The sequence below is a fragment of the Pectinophora gossypiella genome, chromosome 9 (genome assembly GCF_024362695.1).
Source record: "Pectinophora gossypiella chromosome 9, ilPecGoss1.1, whole genome shotgun sequence".
Taxonomy (NCBI): domain Eukaryota; kingdom Metazoa; phylum Arthropoda; class Insecta; order Lepidoptera; family Gelechiidae; genus Pectinophora; species Pectinophora gossypiella.
Genome location: NC_065412.1, coordinates 2,172,423 through 2,200,368, shown reverse-complemented (window position 1 = coordinate 2,200,368; position 27,946 = coordinate 2,172,423). Strand labels below are relative to the sequence as shown.

Below are 27,946 nucleotides of genomic sequence, written 5' to 3'. Positions count from 1 at the left end.
TTGGTACCATGTCACATTAACTTTTTTGACAAATTGTACTGTAAGTCTCACTAAATGTCAAATATGTTAGTGCGACAGAGTCCTAAAGTGGGTACATTATTAATTTTGAAGAATAATTTCAGTCAAATTTCGTGTATCTTAATTCGGACCACGTTTGCGCGTACACCGTTCCGTATAACGGAAACACCGCGGCGAATTGACGCTTTTCTTTTGCTTTTATATTCCGATTACGTCGCCGATGGCTTACCGAATCGCATTATTCTCTTACAGCTTTGTATCTGAACAAATCGCTCGAAGAATAGGCTATTCAGTAATGTTTAACTGTGCAATACATTTTGCTTTATTGCTGTGTAAAAAATAAGTCACAATTACAAAAGAAACTAGTCCAATTAAGTACCTACCTACAGGTTAGTTAGCCCACACTTAAATGAATCTTCACTCAATAATCTTCTTCTGAAGATCTCATAAATAAATTATTCTTTTATTTTATTGTTCATTCATCTTTCTAGAGACTCACCCGGAATTCGAACCCACAACCGCAACCTTCGGCGGTCGATCAATAGTCAGGAAACCATCACGGTCAATGGTCGCAATTATGTTACTGTTAAATTTCCTTATATTTTCGCAAACAAGCAAAAAAAAAAACAATAAAATTGATGAGGTAAATAACTCCGTCTAGTTTTAGACCTAACGAGAACTTCTATCTGAAGCATAATCGTGTAACTCAGTATCTATATTGACTTTAAAAAGTCCTATCTTGTGATTAGTTGAAACTGACAACTTCCGTAAATTCATTTTAATTTTAGCCAATCACAGGATAGGATTACATCCGTCAAGATAGCAATTAAGTTACACGATTATACTCAGTTTTACCACTATCGTTACCAACAGCGATATTAACGTTGGGACTCCAGACATGTCGTCTAGAGGTCAATATATCTAGAACGCAAAGTACGCATTTGAGAGGGTTCCGAAGTCATCGGCCTAGGGAGGTAACGCCTCCTCTTAACCTGTCTGCTATTTATAGAACTAATCACGAATAGTACGAACTCGAACATAAAAATCTTATAAAAATGCCTTGGAAAGGAGTCTCTTCAGGTTTGGGAGTTAAAGAAAAAGCGTTCAGCTGTTTATCATCCCATACACATACTTACTCACGCCTGTTTCCTACCGGGGTAAGCATGTAATCTATATAAGACTTGTTGCGTGCCGCGCTCTTCCTTAAAGCTACACGTTCACTAGGGCGGCACCCGACCGCAAGGAGCGTCGTTATTCACTAATATGAAAACGTCAGTCACGAATTTGTCGAACACAATTTTGTAGGAAAAAATACAAAGCAAGAAATCCGTACGCTCCGATTGTGCTCAAGTAAACGCGCACCTTTATATTTATAGTTCATTCACCTCCGTTTATATTATTATTCCGGATACTTCCTCACCGCACAAACCTCTCCCGGTCTAGACACAGACTTAAACTTGTTTCAATCTAGGTCTTCTCCCTCCTAGGGAGTGTCTTAGAAGGGCGCGGGGGCTCTGTACGTGTCTGACCTTCCTAGTGAACTTTGACAGGTCGTATACTTACGGGCAAGTTCTTAATGACTCCTGTAAATTGAAGTTAATTTGGTACATACATACACGGGGGTAAGCAGAGACCATAGAATTCCATTTGCTTCGATCCTGACACACTTAGAATAGAATAGAATAGAATAACTTTATTCCCAAAACAGTGCAGTACAATAGTAGAGAAGATAAAGATAAGTATACAAATCAAAAATACACTGCCAGGGAAAAGGGACTGACTCAGCATGTTGTTGCGAAGGATAGTAGAAATACCACTCTTAGCAACACTGATATTCTGCCAGTACCTAAGTTACGCTTATAAATACTTTGAACTATCGTGCCAACAAAAAGTGTCGGGATTTACTTACACTCTCTTGCTTCCTCCCACGTTCATCAATCGCTTCATACACGCTCGCTGGTTCAGAGTAGATCGTACTAAACCGTTTCTAAGGACATCTCCAATTTGGTCAATGTACGTCCTTCTAGGTCTTCCTAGCCCTACCAACCGCTTTCGCAATAATTTAATTTGGTATTTGGTTAGTTTTAGTTTTAATTTGGTACTTGTATAAATTATATGAACGCCTCTGTGACGTAATTATCAGGTGAGAGCCCTCATTGCTCCCCACTAGTCCGGCCAAGTCCGGTCCCATTGTTTTTGTCTTTATCAACAGCCTCCGTGGTTCCAGATCGGGTACGATTCCCGATGGGGACATTGTCGAAATCACTTTAAGAGACTGTCCTTTGTTTGGTAAGGACTTTTCAGGCTTGAATCACTTGATTGTCCGAAAAAGTAAGATGGTTCCGTGCTTCGGAGGGCAGGTTAAGCCGTTGGTCCCGGTTATTAGCCGTAAAAACACCTCCACCAACCCCCATTGGAGCAGCGTTGTGGAGTATGCTCCATACAGAGGCCTGTGCCCAGCAGTGGGACATATATAGGTTGTTTATGTTATGTTATGTTTTCCTTTTTCAACACTTAACTCTATTTCTATTTGTAATAAAATATGTAGGTGGGTACAACCCCCCCACAATCAACCAGAGGGGATATGCTCCGTATAACCCTCTCATCATAACTAATTGCATTTTCTAACGAGAGTGAACATCTAGGTACTCTATTATGCCTTATTCTATGGTACTGTTTACAAGTTGTTTATTAATGAATTGTATTTACTGTATAAGAATTATAAAGTAATTACGCATTTTTAATGCATTTCCTTCTAAACAAAGTCATTTAAAACTACCATTTACCCACATTGAGATTACAACATAAACACAGGTTAGACCAAAATGTATTCGAATTCTGTTGTCAATATTCATTATTTCAGACCTCAATCAATTAAAATGCATTCATACATTAATTTTGTTGTCGCTAATTGTACATAATGCGAGTGTTTACGATTCGTATCGATTGCAGTGTTTAAAAATATCTTTCTTCTTTTTATCTTTCTATCTTTCTATAAATAAATTCTTTTCCCCGGATATACAGGTTGTGAGAAGCTGCAGTAGTTTTAGGCGGATGAGACGTTCGTTATGTAAAAATTGACGATTCAAAGTGTAAATATGTTACCTATTGAATAAAGATATTTTTGAATTTGAATCAGAAACATATTTTTATAGTAAATCGTTTCGTAACGTAGGTCCATCTAATTCGTAACTGCGCATCGAAAATTCGAGACTTGAGTGAATTCCGTTTCTTATCGTGTGAGTTGTGAAATGGAATACTAACCTCATCAACCCTGGTGTCAGAGTTATTAATGAGCCGCCAAAAGCCCCTGACGTGACTCATGTAACGACTACGTACTTACATCAGAAAATAGTGACCGGGACCAACGACTTAACGTGCCTTTCGCACGGATCATCTTACTTTCGGACAATCAGGTGATCAGCCTGTAATGTCCTAACAAAACTAGGGATCTCAAAGTGATTTTTATGACATGTTCGCGCCGGAATTCGAACCCGGGGCCTTACGGCCTTATAGCCCAAAAAAAATTGTACTTAAATCGGAAAAAGTGAATTTTATTTGTAAATGTACCTCGAGATTCTGATCATAACAACACATCACCACGTATCATTTACCAAAATATTTGCATAATCGGTCGTAATAAGTGAAACCGTTGAGTTGGTGAGGTCCCGCTGTTGCCGCGCGGGCGCAGGCCGCGCGACCTCGTTGCGCGAAACCGGGCTAACGGCGATCGCCGGACCACCGGCCGACGGTCACTTGGAAAGTAATGCCCACTTTCTCTCGACAGGTCCCCACCAGTGCACAATCTGCCGCGACGACGACCGCACGTCAACCACAACCTTTAAACTTTACACTTAAAAACAAATCCAATCTGTCTTCGTACCTGATCGATTCAAACCTGAACAGGCTACAAAGTTGCTCGCGTGGCAAGTGTGTGCTGTGCACCTTACCTCGTTACTAACCTTGGCGATTTCGCAACGCGTATGAAACCTCTTTTCAAGGTACGTCCTACAAAACTTCACAAATTCCCAAACTGCCAAAATCATTGTATCATTCGCGATTTTATTCACTTTACAATAGACATTGATTGATCCATCGTCCATCAATCACAACCAATTAAATTTTGCAAGTGGATTGCGAATTTATAACCGTGTGCTCAGTGAAAGGCCCGCCGGTTTGCCACGAGTTGTGCGCCTTTAAAAATAAAAAACCTGGCAGCCGATGACTTGGCGTTGGAGCAAAAAAAGAAAACGCATAAGTGCGAGCGAGACGGAGCGGGAGAGTCGAACAAGTGCGTTACCCCCACGAAGATAATCGCGTATTTATTTTTATTTATGTCGGACGTAGCGGTGTCGAGCAGTACGTTACCGACACGCTTATGTTTGTAAATCGATCGAATGTTTATCATTACAATTTCAAACGGCCTGTTGATTCCACTCTATTCATCCATCTCCGCGCGTTCGATGATCTCAGAAATGTCTATTTTCCTTCTCATTTCACGATTGTTCCTCCACTTTGTTTCCATCGTATAAATTACGCGCTATTTCCTAACTGGTACTAAAGAGCATCGACAGCATCTCGCTTCATTGAGTTTCACTTCCGTCTCGCCACATTCGTGTGTTTCATCACTGTCGAAAATTCATCTTCACGTTTCTATTTCGTCATAGTGCTCACAACACTCATCAATATCAATTTCTACGAGCTTGTTAATTATTATTACACGACTAGTAATTACTATACGAGCAGTGATGGCTTCGTTTATCACGCTGGAATGACCATGTCATTAGTTTTGTGTAAAATTAGCGCGACCGGTTTTAGTCGACCGCTTTGACCGTCATTGGAGGATCTTGTTCATCTATTATGACCTGCTTCGTTATTAGATCTCCTTGAAGTTGATTAATTATCTTCGTCCTCATTATTATTTCGATCGTCTCAAATCAAACACACATCATAAGCTCACGACCAACCACGCTTCACCCTCAACACTACCCAACGTCTCAAAACTCTGACATAAAGACATTTTGCAAATGTATTATTATCCGTCACTTAACCATTTTGAGTCTCAAGAAAATGATAGATCTCAAAATATGAATAAGCCGCCATCACAATGTTTATTTTAATGACTATAGCCTTCTTTGTATCCAATTAATTAAAATGATTAAGAATTCCTGTTGAAAGATTAAAATTAACATAAAACATTGAAAAGTTCGTCAAGGTTGATTCTATTTATAGATAAGTTGCTGTATAATCGAATAGGAAGTCTGAAACAGGCTCTACTTTAAAGATTATGTACATAGATCGGAATTCATCAGCATAATATGATATAATGTACGTAATACTACGTTTTGTAATATCGCCTTCCTCTCGTCCACAACCAACGACAACTAACGCTCTTATCGGCTTATCTTCCATATGATTTATCTCTTCGTACAACGCTTCCTTCAGTTCTGATAATTATCTAGCTATCGCGAACCTTATCTGTGAGTCAGTTCTCAAATCGCCTTTGAGTTCACGTATGTTCGCATAGATAGTTATGCACGATTCGTCAGGCATTGTTATTTGCTGTAGCAGTGAGATGGCCTTTACGCTCGGCCGCGCGGCCATGAGAACTCCTGAAGGTTGCGCCTACTGGCTCACCACCCGCGCCATTTCCAATACTTATCACCCGATCTGTCACCTCCTCCATCGGCTAGGCAAACAAAAGAAGTTTGAGTTTACAAAAAAGTTCTCGTTCCAGATAGACAAGCCTTAGCATCACACAAAAACGTCGTACAATAATTATTGACACTGCGGCTGTGTGCGTGCCGAGCCAATAGGTCGACCAACCAGTCGGCCAGACGCCCTCCCTCCCTCGCCGGTCCCTCCGTCTGCTCCCCTCCCCGTCCCCCCACTGCGCCAGCCAGTCATCGTTCAGCTGTCGACTCGGCTGCTCGTTGTTACCATCCTCACCGTACACATCTTTACGTCATACTTCAATTTGTTCAGTTTTCAAGTCAGACGGACCGACCGGGTACGTGGCTTATCTTGTAGTTTTCAAGAACACGGCTTCACCTTCAGTTGTAATTGTGAACTTGTGAAACTCACTACCGCTTTGTTGTTACAGGTACCTTGGGGCTGGGTGTGAGCCTAGATACGACGACGTGTGGTTTTATGTAATCGTGATACTGTTACTGGAGAGAAACTAAGTGGAAGAGAGGAGAATTTACTCAGTGTTTGTGCAGCCGCGACTTGGATTGAAGTGATTCGTTCATAAAGTGAAGTGCACTGTAGTTTTTCTCAGATTGTTGTGTTCAGCAAGCAGTGATTTGTGTCATTATTGGATTGTAAACTTGGATTCGCAGCACCTAAATGGCTTTTGTAAGTTGACTCATTATTTTTTACCAGTTTTTAAACAGTACTATTATTATGTGTAGAAGTAGCGACACGCCCGTTAATAAGAATTTACTGTTACGCGAGAAAATGTTGAGAAAGTTAAATGAGGTCAGTTCGTCTGGCAAATTTGTGGTTTCGTCAAAATTCAAGAGAATATGTTCTTGAACTATTTACGATTTGTGAAACCAAGAATCAATCGAACAACTTGTACACGATGATGAATTAAAAAGAACGTTTGGTTTGGTATCATCAACAAATATTCTGATAATATTTTTTTTTCTAACGAATTGTACTTTCAAATTAAACATTATCATCAATCGTTTCAACGGTCTGACAAGTGTCTGCTATTTCAATCGTTACTTTATCATAGATAAACATAAAAGTGGGTAGATTAGGGTTAGACAGCATGTTTAAAATAAAAGGAAATAATATCGGATTAGAAAAACGTTGCCGCCGGGAAACCCGTACACCTTTTTACTGGGAGATAATAAATTTAGATTCCGATACAAGTGTCAGGCAGGTGCTTTTCAACACTCGACGGTTTCTCACGCTCAGTGCGTTCTGTTTGTGGCCTTCTGCAATCAGTGTGCAATAAATTGCTCATTGTGCAGTTGAGCAAGGCTGATGAGACTGGGCTTACCGTCGCCATCTTTATGAATCGATGCGCGCGCGCCTCGACCTCGTGCAAGTTCAATTTTAGAACGCAGTTGTCATCTTGCGTGTTTATGTACGCGAATCTATTTGTGTTGTTATAAAACTAGTGATATATAAATAAAATTGCAGCTATGTAAGATTAGACAGACGAAAGCGTCGACGTGTAGAAAATATCGCTATCTAGGTATTTAAATATTTTTAAGTGCAGTGTGCAGTGCGTTTTACATCGATCTCGCTTCGAATCGTGCGCGTGTGGGATCCACGTGATTGCTCTCATAGAATGCGAGACAACTGTAGGGATGTCATTAAATTGCATTGTTTAAGTGTCAATTCCATCGCTTTGTATCGGGACCTATTTTCAAGCTGTATGTTTCCGTCTAATGCGTGTTCTTCTGTAATGTTAGTATCGTCATAATACCTATTTTACATTAAACATTCGCATAGTACCATTTTTGTTAATTTGAACCATTACTTCTACTAAAAGCGCATTACCTTCAGCGAAATTTTTCTCGATTTCTCATTCGCCATCTGTGGTTCGTTCAAACGATTGCATCTCGAACTTGCGGTTGCGAGAGATCAGCGCACACCACGCAACAAGTTAATCGTGGCCGGCCCCGGCCTCTCTACTTTTGGTTTTGCTGTAGTAGTTAGTTAGCCGAGTTAGGCTTGGCAAGCTGTGTCAGAGTTCTAGTTAGACCAGCCAGTTTACTGGGTCAAGGCGCAGTCGGTGTTTCCTACTTGCCTCGCCCGCCGCTATGAGGAAGCCACTCGTTACTCACACTTTAGAATCTGCTCGATTGAAATAAATTATGTGGAATTGCTGTAACACAAGATTACATTGCGAGCTTTATTACGTAATTGCCTATTGATGTACGTTGACGATCGTTTAAGTCCATTGTGAGTTGTAAAAGAAATATCAACATCGATTGTTCATTGCCGGATGCATGCCTCGATCTTAGTCGTTTCATTTAATGTTTTTGCATCTGTATGTTTCGTATATATTTTGGTTGTGGATTACTTTCTAAGATACACCAGTTTTTACTTCTCGTTCTATTTTATTCGAAATTGTAACATCTGTTTTCATTCGTAACGTATTCTCACTTATAACGTCTACAAAGGTTTCCAATTTCTTTTGACTTTTAAATCTTTATTGCTCAATTATCTGATAGGTACTCAAATTGACAACTAGGACACTTGATTTTATCAATTCCTGATTCAGGTCAAGGATTGAGCTGATAAGTAGGTAGGTGTTACTAATTCTGTCTTTATTTCAACTTCAATTACGCGTTAAGTGTCCGTAATCAAAATTCTGCGATATTGGAGGAGGTATTGCGAATGTTAGTGTTCGTGTGAGGAATGTAAATAAACAAACACGAGTCAGATAGCGGTGGCTTGAGCCAGTTACTGTGTGCCACTTAGATACCGTATCATTGTTACAGTACGGGAACGCTACTTTCTCTAACGTCCCACATCCAACTCACAATATCTGTATGTTTGCTAACTTTGGTAACGGTGTGACATGGTTTCTTAGGCGGACTCTCCTGCTATTCCACTTTTGCTTTATCTTTGTTTGTATATTATTTGCCTTTATCGTCTTTTCCACGTTAAAATTCTACTTCGTCAACTTAAACGTCAAAGGTTTCGTTATTCAAACTTTATTAAAGCTGCAACCTGAAAATACAATTTCCAACGAAGTTACTCACTGATTTGCACGTTTCTCTTGGAATTGTTGGCCAGTTTCCTTTAACTGTTTGTTACAATTATTTACACTACGCGTAACAAGGATACCTACTGTAACTTCGTTCTCATTCTCATTATAAATTAAAATATCAGTCTGTCGAATTATTTCCTCTTTGCCTCTAAAAATGGACGGGTATTTTCTAGGAACTAATTAACGGACATTTTATAATGTTAGTTATTGCAGCCTTCGTTGCAGCGATGCATGTTTTTAGAAACTTCTTTTCGTTGCGTTTTTCGCAATAATATTGTCATTAAATATTAAGTGTCACAATATTAGAAATAATAAATTCCAACAGCGAAAGAAACTGGTTTTGCCTAAAATTTATTCGGCCCAAATTATGTTTAAAACTAGGATGCTAAATGCTAATATTATTTTTACCTCAATATTCGAATTCCATACAATCAGAAAGTGGACATGTGTGTCAAAATCGCGACGGTAACATTGACTTTCACATCGGGTGACGTAACGTGCGCCGACTGCGCTCGCGCCGGTGTTAGGTAAACGTTGCGCGCTTTCACCGCACTTTCGCCGCTACTTCCGCGTCGCTAGGCGTTTGCTACTCTATTCAACATGTGCCAATCGTTTCTATTGCCAGTCTAGGAGATTTCATTCGTTGTTTCATTTTATTTTTGTTAGATTTTATTGCGTTTCGTTGATTTCTAACCTTACCCTACCACAGATTTCTACATTTGCGTTTTTTCTTTATATTCTGGTAACAGTAACATTGATTTATCTATTTTAAAATTTTATCTATTGTTAAGCGAAATTTTTAAGTCTTAGAAATATTCGGACACACTACTAAAGAAAAATTATTTACTTTTAACATTGACGTTTGCTTACAAAAATGTATTTCTCGGGTATGTGGGTGACGTGATAATCATTTATGATCCAAACATGAATTGGAAATCAAATTCTACAATCATTGGTTTAGGCCTGTGCTGGATTCGAACCTGCGACCTCAAAATGAGAGACAAGCGTTCTAGCAATTGGGCTACCACGGCTCTATAAAGCGATAACAGTAGCAGCAATATAAATAATGGATTAGATAAAAAAAATATCCACCAACGCATACATATTTTTTGTTACGCACCAGAAACACGCACCTACCAACATTGCCGTAAAATTACCTGTTTGTTCGTTTTGCAACTTGTGTTGTAAGGAACTAGACTCTTACTTGGAAACGCTGTTATTATCGGAATTTGTTTACTGTTATTAATAGTTATTATCCGTATATGACATATTTTCAATGTAAAATGTCACGAGTTATCTCGTTTAGATAAGCAGTGTTACGTCGGTGCGTACACTGGACTCGAGTGATAATATCTGGCGAAATACTGATGTTACTCGCTCGTTATAATATAACGTAACAATTTATAGGCTAGTTTCCATCTAGTCAAATCAGTTACTTTTTACTAAACGTCACAACACGAAATTATTATGGAATTTGTATGAAAAAGCACACTGACGTCATAGAAAAACGTAATAAAATATCGTAATTATTATTACGTTTTTCTTGATTAAAATTCATAAATAAGTTAAATTGAAATAAGAAGACGTAAGTATGAGACAAATGTATTGTTTTGTTAGCTGTCAAATTGATCAAGCTTTTTTTTTTGGAATTTTTGGCCTGGTTACATAGACCTTTAGGTACGTACGTTTGGAGCTGGTACCAGCAGACACATAGAAATATGCATTTATATTTTTTGAAATGTTTTCTTAATGTAATGATATTTCAACGAGCAATAGACTATAGCAGGCAAAACCATAGAACATAAAACAACGTATCATGCATGAGACTGGTGAATAACCTAACCCTTTAATAAAGTAATTTAAAAACAAAATAATTTTACCGTGTTTCAGAATATCGTACTTCGCCAGTTTTAATTTTATTTTTAGCATAGTCTGTTTGTTTATGACTGGCGTTCACGGAAGTTTTGCGATCTATTTCTGTCACATTTTTCTTTGCGGTTTCAAGTGCTTGATGGCATTTCAAACGTTTATTCCGATCCTCCAATCCCAAAAAATATTTGTCCTTTGAAGGTAATTTAAGCTTTCAAGATTATTTATCCAAGATGGCGGCGCGGTTACGAAAACCGGCTCGAAACGCAAATTCTCACCGTTTTGTTTTTTAATGATCAAGTCTGACCATGAACTAGGCAAGCATGAAATAATGTTATATACTTACTTACATTTACCTATTTACGATTTAATAATAGACTTATCTTTACTGTAGTAGCATATTATACATAAAAGACTTAGCTATATATACTTAAATATAATTTATTTTTTAGCTATAGCGTCACAACTTTTATTCCCCTTGTGCCTTGCTCATATTAATACAAAACATTCCTGGAACTCTCAAAAGGTTCGGCTTACGATGCCATGGACATGAATCATTCCGTTTTTTGCTGCCATATTGCCGGTTACGAGAAATTTGGGTGACGATGACTATCCGAACTTGATCTCAGATAACATACGATATATTACGATAGCATTTTACTTCGTTATGTTTAGGTACCTACATGATTATGTCAGTCATTAAGTGCAAGAATTTATTTGGTTTTGCGTAAAGCACTTGTGGGTTTTTTGTCATTAACATTGTTTGTTTACGAGTACCTTTCAGGACTGACACCTGTACTCTAAAGTGTTTTCTCGAACCTTCCTCGATTTCGTCTACACTTGAGGCGACTTTAAGGAAGACGTCGAACTCAACTCAGAATCGGTACGGAGTAAGAAGTATTATATCTAATTTACTCCAGTGAGATTGAGTGGAGGCACTTCATTATTTTCGTACTATTTGTTGACAGTATGCTATGAAAGAAGAAAGAACGAATAGTTTATTATTATAAGGACACCACAGTAACAAATACAATAAGACAAAATAAAGAATAACACATAACTTACAATTAAAATAAGTAATAAAAACAACTTACACCAGAGAGTACGGTCACGAGCATTAATATGTATACACTTTGGTACCATGTCACATTAACTTTTTTGACAAATTGAACTGTAAGTCTCACTAAATGTCAAATATGTTAGCGCGACAGAGTCCTAAAGTGGGTACATTATATTGCTCATGACTGTACAGATAAATAAATAGACAGTGAACATTAAGGAAAATTGTAATTGAGTGTATGGACTGGTCAACAATGGTGGTGGTGTCCTTTATAAAAGGGCCTTGCATAAGCCGCGGCGCGAGCCACGACGCTGGTATTCTGTGGACCCTGCTAAGTGAGGCACGGAAGTCGTGTCTCCCACAAATACAACATCGACTATGAATACATCCTATACTATGATATTAGGGTATATGCTCGACTCCAGTAAAGTCCCCAAGTCAAGAACGTAAATGTCAACTTGAAATCTTAAAAATTCTCAGCTGAGGCCGAGTCCAGTGGAGGAAGTTCGAGTTAACATATTAGAATACGGTTGGAGAAGTTTATGGCATTTTAGACGTCATTAAACGTGACGTGTTTGGACGTTGACACACGCTGAAGCCGTCTTGGATTTAATGGTAAACGCGTGACTAGCGAAGGTCGCGGGAATTACTTGTGTCCGAAAAATGTTTTCGAGGTATGTGACCTGGCCCTAATTGGCCTTGCTTTCCTTCGTGTTGAAAACTCATTATGACAACTTCTGGTTATTTATTTAGTTATGCATCTTGAGACGTTCATTATGTCAAAAATGGCGATTCAAAGTGTAAAAACATACTGAATAAAGATATTTTTGAATTCATCTCATATTGTGTAGTAATCTAAGGTCTGTCATATTATTGTATTTTAATTAATTGTTTATTAATTACGTGTACGTCATTCCTTGATCCACGCTTTTATCGTATGTGATTAACGTGTTCACAGTGTCGGTTCAAAAAGCATTCGTCGTAAATTAAACACGATAAATTTGACAAAGGTCAGTTTGTATTATATTTCCTACTTTGTAAAGAGATAAATAAGTCTTATCACGCTTGTTGAGGATTATACTAGAATATTTTATTTTATAATATACTTACAGATAGATAACTATTAGGTACAGTAGAGCGATAGCATTCACAGCAACAGCAACAGTGCAACAGCACCAGAGCAACAGCAGTGCATCAGCAACAACAGACAGTAGCAACAATGTTGAAATATCGGGAGTCTCACATTCTTGATTTTAACTCTATAAGCACCCGGTATTGTGTTTTAATTGCGATAGCATAATTTTTGATTAAAGATATAAATGTATAACGCTAAATCAGCAGAAAAAATGATTAATTTTGTAGATAACATAATACAACACAACTATATCCCAATTGGGGCAGTCAGAAGTACATCGAACTACTCAAATTCAAAAATATCTTTATTCAGTATTTACCTAACATAGTTACACTTTAAATCCGGCGTGAGTTATGTCATTTTTTACATAACTAACTCACTAGATGTTGTCTGTTTCATTTATTTATGAATTTTAATAAAAATAAATGTAATAAAAAGTGCAAAATTTCGTCACGTTTTTCCATGACGTCACAGGTTGCTTTTTCATACAAATTCCATAGTCAATTCGTTGACAATTCGTTGTTATCAAATGACGTTTGATAAAAAGTAACTTATTTGACTAATTGGAAACTAGCCTATTATACTCGTACCTTGGACTCGAACTAATAAGCTCTTGTAATCAGACTTTTTTTGTAATGGGCAGAGCCACGATTCCGACATGACTTGACCACGAGCTTCAGGACAAATAATAATGATGAAATATAAGCCATTTCTACATAAACATTATGCACACTGCTAGGGAGGGAGTGGAATTCTTTGCCGTCTTCTGTATTTCCGAATGCATATAACCTGGGTGCTTTCAAGGCCAGAGTGAACAGGCGCCTTCTGGGCTAGCGAGCTCCGTCTTAGGCCTCGTCAATGCCTTCGGGCAAGTCTGGGGCCAAGAGGAAACCCATCAAAGGTAAATAAACATTTAACAAATAAAATATACTTAATTCCGGCTCCGTGGTAGCCCTGTTCGGAATACGCCGCACTTACGTGGTAATAGTAACTGTACTACTAATACTGACACTACACTACACACACTTCTTCTTATCGTGTCGGTTGTGAGGTGGAATACCAACCTCATCAACCCCGGTGTCAGGGTTATTACTGAGCCGCCAAAGGCCCCTGACATGACTCATGTAACGACTACATACTTACACCAGTAAGTAGTAACCGGGACCAACGGCTTAAAGTGCCTTATCATTTTACTTTCGGACAGTCAGATGATCAGCCTGTAATGTCCTAACTAAACTAGGGATATAGGATTTTTGCGATATGTCCCCACTTAATAAAGTGTAGAAGTAGTTTTAGTAGTTTTTAGTGTCACGGGTTCGACACCAGCTCTGGCTTTAAACCATTAAATACGACTTTGAAGTTTGTATTTTTATCATGTAGTATCCAGGATTTGAGCGGCTAATGGCAGTAGGCTCGCCCCCTATCGTCTTCTTATCGTGAGGTATATTACCAACCCCATCAACCCTGGTACAACCCTGGTGGTTACTATTGAGCCTCCTGACATGGCTCATGTAACGACTACCTCCCCCCCTATTATATATGGGACTTAAAACTAAAACATAGCTGGCGAGGAGTGGGTGTGTACTATACGCATCTGCCTAACCCTTTGGGGATACAGGCGCGATGCTATGTATAATCATAATTCTTAATAGTTGATCACGTATCTACGTTAATTTGCTATGTAGTTTTCCTCTGAAATTGGCGCTAACCGCCTCTGGCGAGGTGACATTGGCACACTGACCTACTTCGCCGGCGCTCAACAGTTGCACAACTCTGTTGTATTGTATCACTCACTATTCTATTGCATTCGTATATTTTTTTCTGTTTAGAATACGGATTCAGAATTTCACATCGTACAAATCTGGGGTACAACTGGGGTAGTCAGTCCATCGCAAGATGAACTAAGTACCCACACCTCACCGAGCTTTCTGTTACACCAACGTGATAGGTGGTGAGCCTTATCGCCGTTTATTTATTATGGTATATTTAATTGGGGTAGTCAGTGGTACATCCGTCGCATAATGAACTAAGTACAGTCATGAGCAATATAATGTACCCACTTTAGGACTCTGTCGCACTAACATATTTGACATTTAGTGAGACTTACAGTTCAATATGTCAAAAAAGTTAATGTGACATGGTACCAAAGTGTATACATATTAATGCTCGTGACCGTACCCACACCTCACCGAGCGTCCTGTTAGACCAACGTGGTAGATGGTGAGTCGTATCGCCGTCTATTTACATATTTAACAGTATATTATTCACAAGATCTTACATAGAATTAATAAAAACTGACAAAGTAACAGCGTATATTGGTAACAAAAAAATCTATTTTATTTTACGTATTCTATACGGTATACCTTAAAAGTAGCATATTAATTAGTGACATATATCTCATCTCTTTCGTACTAAGCTGTATACCGTTAGTAAGAAAGAAACCATACCATTTCCATTTTTTGACCCATTTTTATTACAAATAAATTAATTTTGACAAATCTCCCGTCTCTATCGCGCTAGGCGTTTCTCTGTCCTGCTGTCATTCTAATCATGCTACGTTATGACTTAATGTATTTTTGCTTTATTAAATAGGCGAGTAAGTAAATAGGTATGATTATTATATAATAACCAACTCTAGCAAGACACAGCAAGATTGTGAGTCATTAAAAGGGTAATCTTCATTGCGTAATCTAGAAACAAGTCGACAAATGACAGGAAAAGCAAGACGGAGCAAACGCAATTACTATTTTTATTGGCTTTATTGCAATCAATTATATTTTAGTGGTATTTAAAATCAATCTGCGGCAGTTCCGCAGTATAAATTAACGGCCCCTGTGGTCCAGTGGTTGAGCGTTGGACTCACGATCCGGAGGCCCCCGTTCGAATCCCGGTGGGGACATATCACAAAAATCACTATGTGTTCCCTTGTTTGGTTAGGTAGGACATTACAGGCTGATCACCTGATTGTCCCAAAGTAAGATGATCCGTGCTTCGGCTGGCACGTTAAGCCGTTGGTCCCGGTTACTATTTACTGATGTAAGTAAGTAATCGCTACATAAGCCATGTCAGGGGCCTTTGGCGGCTCAATCATAACCCTGACACCAGGGTTGATGAGGTTGGTATTCCACCTCATAACCCAGACGATAAGAAGTATAAATTAGGCTATAATTGTAAAAACGCTTAGGTACGATAAGCTGCAAAAGTTCAATCAGTTTCTTGCAAAGTAATAAATTAACTTGTTGCACTAAGACCAAAAACACCTACAAAAACATAACTTATATAATTATGACAACTCATCATCATCAGCCCATTAACGTCCCCACTGCTGGGGCACGGGCCTTCCCTATGGATGGATAGGGAGACCACCACGCGGGCCCAGTGCGGATTGATGGTTATTAACGACTGCTAATGCAGCCGGGACCAACGGCTTAACGTGCCTTCCGAAGCACGGAGGAGCTCGAGATGAAAACTTTTTTTTTGTGGTCACCCATCCTATGACCGGCCTCTGCGAAAGTTGCTTAACTTCAACAATCGCAGACCGAGCGCGTTTACCGCTGCGCCATGGTTCATAATTTCACCACTGTTTACAAATAAATCACTGGGCTCAATGACTGCTCTTTGATTCAAATTAATTTATTCGTCATGTATACCTACGAATTTAAAACAGAACAGATTAAATTATCAATAAAATTAATAAATAAATTACAATAGCATTCAAATAACCCCCTATGCCTATGCCCTATTTTTCCCTGAAAAAGTAGCATGGAAAATGATGTACCGACAAGAGCGTGGCTCTTAAATTGACGATGATGAGCATTCAAATAAAGTTACACTATATAATTATCATGAGTTATTACACTGCCCGATTCTGAGGCATCGGGCCTGATGAATTGGGTAGTGAGATATAATAAGGCATTTAGCAAAAATAAAAAAGGCAACGTCTAAACGAGCCCATTCTTCGCTTGCCGCGTCCTCGCATCACATGGGTGTGTTAAATTCTTATGGGGCCAAATGATGCATAATATTCGTACATAACACAACAAACCGGTTTATGCGATTGCTTGCAGAAGCTAATGGCCTACTGACACAGAAAACGAAGGCGAACGAGTTGTTGCGTGCCTGGCAGCCGAGATTACTTTCATAGAAGAGCTTTTCAATAATATATTACAATACGTTATGTATTGTAGGTATTATTTCGTTAAATAAGCTACTTGACAACCTTTTCAAATGAGATACTTTTTACGAAACGTCAAAACGAAAGATTTCTTTGGAGTTTGTATGGAAATACAAACGCTGTCAGTGTTACTACAAAACAAAGACTAAAAGATAAACTATGTTTAAAATACTATTTCAAACCTAGTTTATTTTTAGTTTGTGTTTTGTAGTAACACTGTGAATGTGTACCTAAATAAATAAATAAATAAAAACAATCCTGTGACATCATCAATAAAAGCAGTCAAACGTCGTACTCGTTGTTACTTAATTAATAAATAAAATTCGAAATTAAGTCGAAAAGTAAAATGAGATTCAATTTTGTCATCTTAGAATGGCTTCTGTTCTAGATTAGCATTTTATTATTTATCTTTGACCTAGTCAAATACCGGATGGTCGGAGAATAGATAGAAGAATATAGTCTAGTTTCCAACTAGTCAAATCAGTTACTTTTTACTAAACGTCAAAACACGCAATTACTATGGCATTTGTATGAAAATGCAACCTGTGACGTCATAGACTGACGTACTTATTATTACAGATAATTACAATGTCGATAACTCCTCAATAAATAGCAGTAGTTAGTAAGTAATACTAATATGAAGTGCTCCAATGTCGCCTTTTAACCAGTAACTCCTAAGTACAATCCGGACACTTCATACAAAACATCCCGTTTTGCAGACACTACACATCGACGTTATCGTACCTACACGCGCATGTGTGTGTGTTATGTCTGACCCCCTACGATCGAAGACTAAATTAAGACCGAGAGTGAGGTAAACCAAGCTCAGCCGCTGGTGGGGAGCGAAGAGTTTCTGTTCTATAAGTAGTATTATTCTTTATTCTATGCCCCAAGTAAGTACTCTGTGGAGTGTACGTACAGTCATGAGCAATATAATGTAACCACTTTAGGATTCTGTCGCACTAACATATTTGACATTTAGTGAGACTTACAGTTCAATTTGTCAAAAAAGTTAATGTGACATGGTACCAAAGTGTACACATATTAATGCTCGTGACCGTACATGGGTGACAGGCGGAACAAACGATTTTTGGCTTTCTTTTTCTTTTGCTCATGGGATGTGGGTAGTAAGTATAATAATAATGTACCACATTCTCAAGAACTAATTCGTTTCACGTCGTTATGTTTCACATACTAGGTAATTTTCTTGTATATTAAACATTTCAACATTGGCGCACATGTTGGAAAATTGTCTTCGTAACATTACTTACGTTGTTTCCTCTCTCATAATACGTGTCACGCATATAAATAAAGCTATTATAATTGTCACAATAAAGGAAGGTGTACCTTCGTCATAAGAAAACTTGCTTTAATAGCAGCGACAAAAGAGCGATGACCTTCATAAGATACGACAAAATCATGCGTTCTTTGAAAGTGGACAAGAAAATGACGTAAAATATTTTAAAATCTTAGGTGAATATTGGACACATTCCAAATGAACTAATGCTAGTGGTGTGCTTAAAATAGATCGTCGTAGTTGTGTTATGCGTTTGCGTTGCTCAGCTGGCGAATCCCGCGTATTAGGTCGATGACAGACGGTTCACGAATTGATATTGAGACATGTGGCTTTAATTTACGATTTCAGGCCGCTTTAAGATCGAACTTGAATCATGAATGAATGTGAACTTTGACCGGATGATGGCTTCGACACACCAAAGCCCTGCTTTGCACAACAACGCAGTTTGAACGCGGGCTTACGCAGCGGCAGAATTTACACGAAAAACATGGAATTAATGCGTAAAAATAAATGTTTATATGATTTCAAAGACAAAGATTTCACTGGCATTAAAATATGACAACTCATTCTGATTTGCTCCTACTCCTGACCAGGGGCGTTAAAAATGCCACACCGAAGCAATTCATCTAAAAAAGCAATATTGCAATTTGACATTTGCGCATATAAAAGTAAGTGCGCAATAGAAACAAATCTCAATGTACGTAGGTTTTACCGAAATAAGACGGACATTTTTCTTTTCGCTACTCCCTACACCAGACCACGTAGTTCCTGGTTACAGAACTTAATAGCAAAGCAGTAATTTAAGTTCTCGTTTATACATAACTCTACTACTACTAGGCAAATATGTATTATAGTTAATTGCAATGGCAATAAATCCTCAATAAATAGTACAATATGCAGTAGTTAGTAAATAATACTAGTACAGAACAACGGTTGTTGCGTATTTATTAGTTCGATTAAACTAAACAAAACAATCTGATATGTACTTACTTACGTACTTGTATACGATACACGAACCAACGAGAATCGATGACGCGACTGTAACAATAACTCCAATTCACAAACAAACGGGTACGAATTTGTAGTACAAATCGTATAATTTTCGTACTACACTTTTCCCGTTTGCTTCGAGTAAAATGGGGTCATTGACCCGTGCTTAGTCACTGCTAACACGCAAAGGGACGATAAAAAAGTTACTGACATTGTTATGGAAAATACGCTTTGATTGATGGATGGGAAAGGCTTGTCGAGTTCTTAGACTCTTTTTCTTATAAATTATGTCATATAGAATAGGATAGTTTCCAACAAGTCAAATCAGTTGCTTTTTACTAAACGTCAAAACACGAAATTACAACCTGTGACGTCATACAAAAACGTCACAAAATGTCGCACTTATTATTAAATTTTTCTTTTTTATTATTAAGTTTAATAGAAAAAAGAACGTTTTTTGTCACGTTTAGATCTGTGTTTATTTAGTAATCAGAATTTCATAATTTATCTTTGACCTAGGAAACTACCCAAGTGTAAGTATTACTTTATTAAGTTAGGTTTTTCCTCCAGGTTGTATAATTATGACTGTCGTTCTATGAATCGTGCTTCGTAATACTTAGGATGATAAACTTTGTTGAACTTTATTTTCCTTTTTTCTTTTTTAAACTTTCTAAACTTTTTTCACGAGACGCACAAGTAAAAGCAGCGTAGGTAAACCAGCTTATAATTAATAGCAATGCTAGAACTGAACAGTTTACAGAAAACCCATGATTTTTTCTTCAAAAATACCAACTTCAATACTTCAACCAGAGAAACCGGAAAATAAACAAGAACAAGTAATAAGTAGTTGGAATGTTGCGAACAGATTAAAAACATTCTCTAAAATAAACTTCTGTAAAACTTATAAGATCAGGAAGAAATAAGAAAGAAACTTAACAAAACAACAGTCGTGAAAGTTTTCATCGTGGTAAGAAATAATTCTACACTAACTGGGTAGTATTGCGGCACGTTGAGAGGTGAAGATATGGTATCCCGACGTGCCGGCAGAGTAGGGGAATGATTGGTGAAAAAGTAGAAGCAACAGCAAGCAGCAATATATATATATAGTTTATTAAAAGCACTTCACAAACTTAGTAACATATTAGTCACAATATACACATTTCACGAAGAATCAGGACTTAGGAATTAGAGGGCACGGCCCTAAACGGTATAATACACTTGTTGTTTTTATGAAGGTCGGGGATTCAGTGAGTCAAAAGTGAGTAAAATGAAAGGAAATGCGAATGGAATGGAATGAGAATTTCGTAATTTAAAATGATGATGGTCCGAACAAAAGGCCAGTATGTGCAGAGTTTGTACTCTGCTACAGTATTAAACAGAACGACCAGTACTATACAATTAGTGATTATATTTCAATAAGATAACATTTTATAATCGTCTCAATTCGCGGTAACAATTAGATCTGTCAAAGTACGTAAGCTAGTGTTGGACGTTCATTAGTAAAGTGATGTATCAGTCGATATTAGGTCGATCGATACTTTTCTATCTAACAATAGGTACTTAACTTAAGTTTTAAATACTTATAAAGAAAAATAAGTCAATATATTCCGAGACAATACAGTTTCGATTCCCAACACGACAGTAGACCACAGACTATGCAACCGCAGGCCGCAAACGACATTACTAGTGCAACTGTTTGGACTGTCTATGAAATGAATTGACCATGACAACACTTCCGCTGTCTGGAGTAAAATGACATAGACAAGACAATCATAAAATACTTCAAGCAAAGACTGGTAAAGTACATAAGTACTTCGATAGGTGCTATTGAAAAGACATCTTTTTCTCTCTGCTTTTAGAGAGCAACAAATCGTGACAACTTATTTGTTATTTGTCAAATGTCTCGAAAATAAATAAAAACAAAAGACTGGCGTAGCAATAGCGACAAACGCAGGAAGCGATAGTAATTTGGCCGCTCCATTTGTGTCGTTCGCAATAAACAGAGTTCTAATAATAGAGGGCGCTAGCGAGCGAAAAATAGAACGCGGAATATAGGGCACAGTTGCGTGCACGCATCGCGGTACAATGTTGTGATTGGTGTAACTGGGTGTCTCTCTCTATTTAATGCACGGGACAACTGGGGATGTGGGTTGTAATGAGAAAGTTTCCAAGCTATGTACCTTAAAGATGGCGTTCTACAGATTTTCCTTCGTCTTCTAATTTCATGATTAACAGACAACGCATCTGTTTATTACACCCAGGTACAATTACTTCTTCCACCCATTATTATGATGATCGAAATAAAGAAAACAACATAATTCTATACATAATGTGATCCAAGTATAAAGCAATATAGGCGTTTACCATTAAATTCTATTTTTGAATAATTGTGTAATACCCGAGTAATGAAAAAGTAGGTAATTAATTATCTCGACAGCGACATCTATATTATTTTTGGGGAACTTAGCCTGGAAAGTAGTGTTGCCGCTCGATAGTGCCCTATCGATAGTTTTCGATCGAACTATCGATAGTTTACCAAAAAACGATAGTATCGATAATTAATCGATAGTATCGATAGTTTTTCATCTTTTAACTATCGATACTATCGATAGTATCGATACTATCGTTGCTTATCAATAGTATCGCCAAAAAAGGGCTATCGATACTATCGATAGTATCGATACTATCGATAGGCCTATCGGTTGGGTAGATGATTTTGGCTGTTTACTATCGATAGTAAAACTATCGATTTTTCGGCAACACTACTGGAAGGTCCCTCATAGTCATGCCTACACGACTAGATATAAACCGTCTAAACAACATGCCGTGTTCAACCCGTAAGTATTTGAGTTATAGACAACATTCAACCTTGAGTTGAGTAATCTTGTCGTAGGTAATTAATTGTAATGACTTTACTGAGGTTATTTACAAATATACTTACTTATGTATTATTTAGTAATTATGCATTGATGTGAAAATTTACAAGATACCTATATTCATTAAGTTACGTTATTATAATATTCATTCGTTCAGTAGCCTACGTGGAATAGTGGTTAGAGCTTTAAGCTCGTTCTGGAGATCCGAGTTAGATTTACGATGGGGACATTGTCGAAATCACTTTAGGAGACTGTCCTTTATTTGGTAAGGATATTGCAGGCTTGAATCACCTGGTTGTCTTAAGTAAGATGATTCCGTGTTTTGGATGGCACGCTAAGCTGTTGATCCCGGCTTTTAGCCGTAAGAAACGCCTCCGCCAACTCGCAGTGGATCAGCGTGGTGGAGTATGCTCCATATCCCCAACGGTTGATTCAGGGGAAGCGTGTGCCCAACAGCGGGATGTTTATGGACTGGTTATGTATGTTGTTTCATTAATTATGTATGATCATCGAAAGGTCTAAGTTTAGTTTTTTTTTTCTCTAGTCTGTGTCCTACTGCTGAGCAGAGGCCGCCCCTCCTCTTCCACAGTTCCTTATCCGGGCAGATGTCTTGCCAGTCCCCTTCAACCAGATTATTCCAGGGGTCTGTTTAATAAAACTTACAATTGTAAATTACAATGATAATTTGATGTACATTGCGGAGTTAGTGATCACAAATATTTTGCAGTTTCATATTAGTTACGTTTACGTTAAGTTTCATATTACGTTACAGGCCCCAGATCGTCTTTCCATTTTGATTGGGGCTGCCTATGCGACATCCATCAGTTCTGTAGGCATTCATTGTCTGAGGGCTTTGGCGAACGTATCCCACTGGATTCGTCGTTTTTATCTCTTTCGCTTTATGTTTTTCATTCAAGCTTAGTATTATTCCTTATTCTATGATTCAGGGTAAAAAAATCTTGCTTCATTTCAACCCCGTGGATTTTCATATTTGTTTAGCGAATCAATTAAATGATCGTACCATAGTCCGTCCCCTAACGGGGGAGGCGACATAATTTCCATTTCCCCTTTATCCTGCGTTGCTAGGGGGTTGGGCAGCACACGATGCCTCGAGCTGGGGCGAAGATTAATTGACTACAAAATTGGGTTGGGAATTCGCGTCGCTAAAAATGTGAAATCGATAACTAGGTAATATTTAAATAAGTTAGCGTTGAAAGATAACATAACATCACGCCTGTATACCCTAAGGGGCTAGGTAAGGGTGTGTAGGTATACACATTCCTCGCCAGCTATTATATGTGCTATTATTACCGCTATTATATGGGACTTATCAGTATAAGTCCATATAATAGCGGGCGATTAACAGGGCACAAAGCCTCGAAACCACGTAATATCAATTATCCAATATTTTATAATCCAAATATGAATTGCAATTCATGACAAAGTCGAATTCTGTGGTTAGCTCGACCCGGGATTCGACCTTGCTGGTACCTATTTCATACTAATATGAGTCGTAAAACCTTCTGGTCGAGTCAATGACATATTTAAATGAATTTCATATTACATAGATGTTAAAATAAAACAGCGTAGAGGTTGTCGAAACGCAACAGGTCGTACACATTAACTCGGCTATACCTATAAGTAGGTACCTACTGTTTGCAGAAATGATCTCATCGACAATTCGACATCATTCACACGTACACTTGTCGCGAAAACATGTTTTGTGTGCTCATTAAAAATAATACCACCACTGATTGGACGAAAAGAGGAGAGATCTTTGCCTCTAGAAGCCGAGTTTTAAAAATATTGTACGTAATTGTGATTGGTGAATTATAATCTCCTTGGTGATTGGCGGCTATAAGTTTCCCTCATGGTTTTTCTCACAAAGCATTTCCCAAAGAGTAATACTACGTCCATAAGCATTTCCAAAAATAAACAGAATATAGATTACTTACCTCAAACTGGGTCGTGTACTAGATTCAAGATAAATCATTAAATTCTGTTTACTAAATAAACACAGATCTAAAACTAACGAAAAACATTTCCTTTTTTCCATTTAACTTTTTTATGAATTTTAATCACGAAAAACGTAATAATAAGTCCGACATTTTATCAACTTTTTCTATGACGTCACAGTGTGTTTTTTTCATAGTAATTTCGTGTTTTGACGTTCAGTAAAAAGCCGATTTGACTAGTTGGAAACTAGCGTATTAGGGGTCTGTGATTTTCATAAACAAATCTGCGAGACATAATGTTATTATGAGTTATTCAATGGCGTTCAATGTCATATTTTAATGCGGTGACAGGTTACACAATCAGAATCTGAACTCTGTTTATGTTTTTGCATAACATGTCGACATGACACTTGTTAGTCACATTTAAAATACAAAAATATGCTTATAAATACCTTCTATCGTTGCCTATATTACTAAATTGTCCCACTTCAATAGTCGTGTCGAGTTTGGTTGTGGAAACAAAAAGTCTAAAGACTTATTTCACCTTGTTCACGCGGGCATTGACCCCGTACAGCTGTGGGTTGTATTGTAAATAGTGTACATTACTCACACATGCATAAGTTTGTCCTTGTGTGCGTGTCAACGAAAAATTGTATGGGGATCGCGGGCCATTAGGGGAATGCCAGAGATATTGCCAATTTACTACGTGTTATGTTTTCCTGTTTGTTTATTGGGAAGATGTTATGCGGAAATGTTCTTTAGTCATGATCCAATAAAATACTTACTGATGTGCGTACGTAGTTGTTACATGAGTCTTGTCAGGGGCCTTTGGTGGCTCAATAGTAACCCTGACACCATCACTCACAACTCACACGATAGAAGATGAGCCAATTAAATACATTATATTATTTACAGTCTGTTGTGCGTTCACAACAGTTTTGATGTTGTATGACTCTGTATGACTCAACATACCTACATTACGTAAAATTCGATAATAACTATTTATAGATAGAGTGATAGATTTGATTACTTTTATCATCGGAGACTTTACTGCATTTTCCTAAACTATAGTACCTAACATACATAATTATATCTACATCAATGCCATTTAGGCATATTAGTATTATGACCTGCCTTAATGTCAACTACCTAGTTACTGTTGACATGCGATACCTCATTAGGTATTACATTACGGGTAATGATACCGAAGCATAAACAGCAGTATTCCAATTTTAATAACGACTACAACAGCATCTCGCGTGTGTCTTCGCAGGGTAGGTAGATGTGTACACTACCCCCACTCCTCGCCAACTATCTTTAAGTCTTATGTAAGGCTTTTTGGCGGGAAACGGGAACGGGACAGTTGCTTTCTTCATTGAATAATCTAAATAATTAATACGAAGTGGTGTTTTGTGGTTAATGATCGCATTAAGTTAGTCGGAAGACATTCGCGAGTGTTATTATGTCGGAGTATTCAATAAACAAAGTGTATCTGCCTATTTTCGCTTCGTGCCGGGAAGCCGCTTCATAACTCGAAAGTTTATGCGGACTTTTGAGTTAATTCGTTTGGGGTTCGGAGTAGGAGTCTACTCCGAGGGTGGGGGCTTAGGTTTCATCATCATCACCTTTCATCATTTCATTAATCATCAAGAAAAAAAAATACGGAAGACATGGCTGTATGGGCATAGTTCCCTTTGCCTTCTTCGGGGAAAACAAGTCTTATGTAATAGGGGGCGAGCCTATTGCCCAGTCGTCAGCTTATTTTTGTAATATAGTAAGTTATTTAATATTATTTTCTATTTGTTACAGACAGTTGAAGCTTGGAAACAGGAGTCATGAAGGCAAGAAGCAGACATTCGCACCAAGCAGGGTAGCTGTTAATTAAAAGTGAGTACATTTTGTCCTACTTTATTTCCTTCTAGATATTTTTCCCTATTTTTAAATGGCATGAACCATTGTATCCTGTTCTAGGGCGTTCTATATTCTAAGATGTTCTAGATTATTCTATTTTTAGTAACCAGGGCGGCTTTTGTTAAGTAAAATGAGCTAGCGGCCTTCTAGAAGTATCTAATAGGATACGTATTTTTTGTTTATTTTTACCAACGTCTTTTTAAGTAAAAATTTCCTCTACAAAAACACATGGATACATAAATACATACAAAAATACAATATTTGTGGAGGCTGGGGCCTCTAGGATACCCTGTGTTTTAGGACTCCAGGCCTCCACCTCCAGAAAGTCATGGTCAAGGGAAAATAATAAAATATAAAAAAAATAATTGAAAATACTTGAATTAAACATAGATTAAATCTTTAAATGAAAATATCAAATCTGTAACTGCTTGCATGTGTGTGTATATGTGTGTGTGTGTGTCTACCAGCTGCCAAAGCCTTTTTCTCTATTTTTAGTTCGATTTCATCTTTACTCATCAAACTACATACTTATTATTTGTTTATCTCAAAACTCAACACATTACCTTTCACAACAGCACCTGAGTATTATGTGCAGTAATTTCGCAGTAGATATCCCAGCGAAGCCGACTGAATCCAAACAAGTGCACCGCGTAATTACTAGTACGCTTGTAGCACCGATGCAGTCCGCGCTTGCACATGCAACGGGAAAATATATCGTTTACACGTGTACCTCATCATCAGCCCATTATCGTCCCCACTGCTGGGGCACGGGCCTTCCCTATGGATGGATAGGGAGATCAGGCCTTAAATCATCACGCGGGCCCAGTGCGGATTGATGGTTATTAACGACTGCTAATGCAGCCGGGACAAACGGCTTAACGTGCCTTCCGAAGCACGGAGGAGCTCGAGATGAAAACTATTTTTTGTGGTCACCCATCCTATGACCGGCCTTTGCGAAAGTTGCTTTACTTCAACAATCGCAGGCCGAGCACGTTAACCGCTGCGCCACCGAGCTCCTCAAAGAAGTCCGTCGCAAGATGTACTAAGTACCTTCACCACGATTTCTGTTAGACCAACGTGATAGGAGCCGAGCCGTATCGTCGTGCATAAAATCATGCCTATTTTCCGTTGGGGTAGGCAGATGCCACTAAATTCCACTTACTCCACTCACTTTAGCTTCTTCCACTGTCATCAAAATCTTTATGCATGCTCGCCAAAGTAGAGCACCTAACTCTTGACTTAGTCTTTCTTTAAATGATTGAGAATCGCGATATGTTTGTCTAGACTAACATATCGTAGACTTATGATAAGTCTGCGTCGTAAGGTAGATACTTACAGACTTACTATTTCCCACCGGGGTACGTAGGTACTTACTTATAACAAAAGCGAAATCCGTCTCCAACGCATCAACCCCTCGCAAACACTTTATGGAAACATTATTTATTAACAGAACTCTTACCTAATCAAACGTAGAAGTTGATTCTTAAAATTCATAACTTTCGGTGTACCAAAAGTACTTACACGAAAAATTGACAAACAAACTTGCTTAATACTTTAATTTGGTTCAAGAAACTGGGTAACTTTCTGAGGTTATTTATTTTACTAGTAATTACGACAGGGATAAAAACCCTAGTTTCATAACTAATTATGATCCAAATTAGAACTAATATTACTTGAAATTACTATTTATGTTTCAAGAAGCCATTTAGCAAAGAGTTCCACGTAAAAAGCTTGTTTTATCGCTAATTATACCCGCACTGCGCGTGCGTGCCAGTCACTATAATGACTATAACAAGTAGATCTACAAATACACCGTATTACAGAAAGCAGTTATCGATCTTTAGGTTTTTATCTGATTTTTGTAAAAGAAAGAAACAACATAACACATAAACATAACCTCACGGACCAATTGGGGTAGTCAGCA

At 38.0% G+C, this 27,946-nt stretch overlaps 1 protein-coding gene across 2 annotated transcripts in view; it reads left to right on the top strand.

Annotated features, from left to right (window-relative positions):
• The window catches only part of LOC126369359 (titin), an 87,649-nt gene that overhangs the window by 40,976 nt on the left and 18,727 nt on the right, over window positions 1–27,946 (top strand). The window contains exons 1-3 of one of the 2 annotated variants that reach the window (XM_050013711.1): window positions 5,923–6,028; window positions 6,122–6,375; window positions 25,921–25,998. The gene's annotated coding sequence lies outside the window, so the exon portion shown is untranslated. Of the gene's footprint in view, window positions 1–5,922; window positions 6,029–6,121; window positions 6,376–25,920; window positions 25,999–27,946 lie in introns of those variants that run through there. The other variant, XM_050013712.1, reaches the window with a different exon arrangement.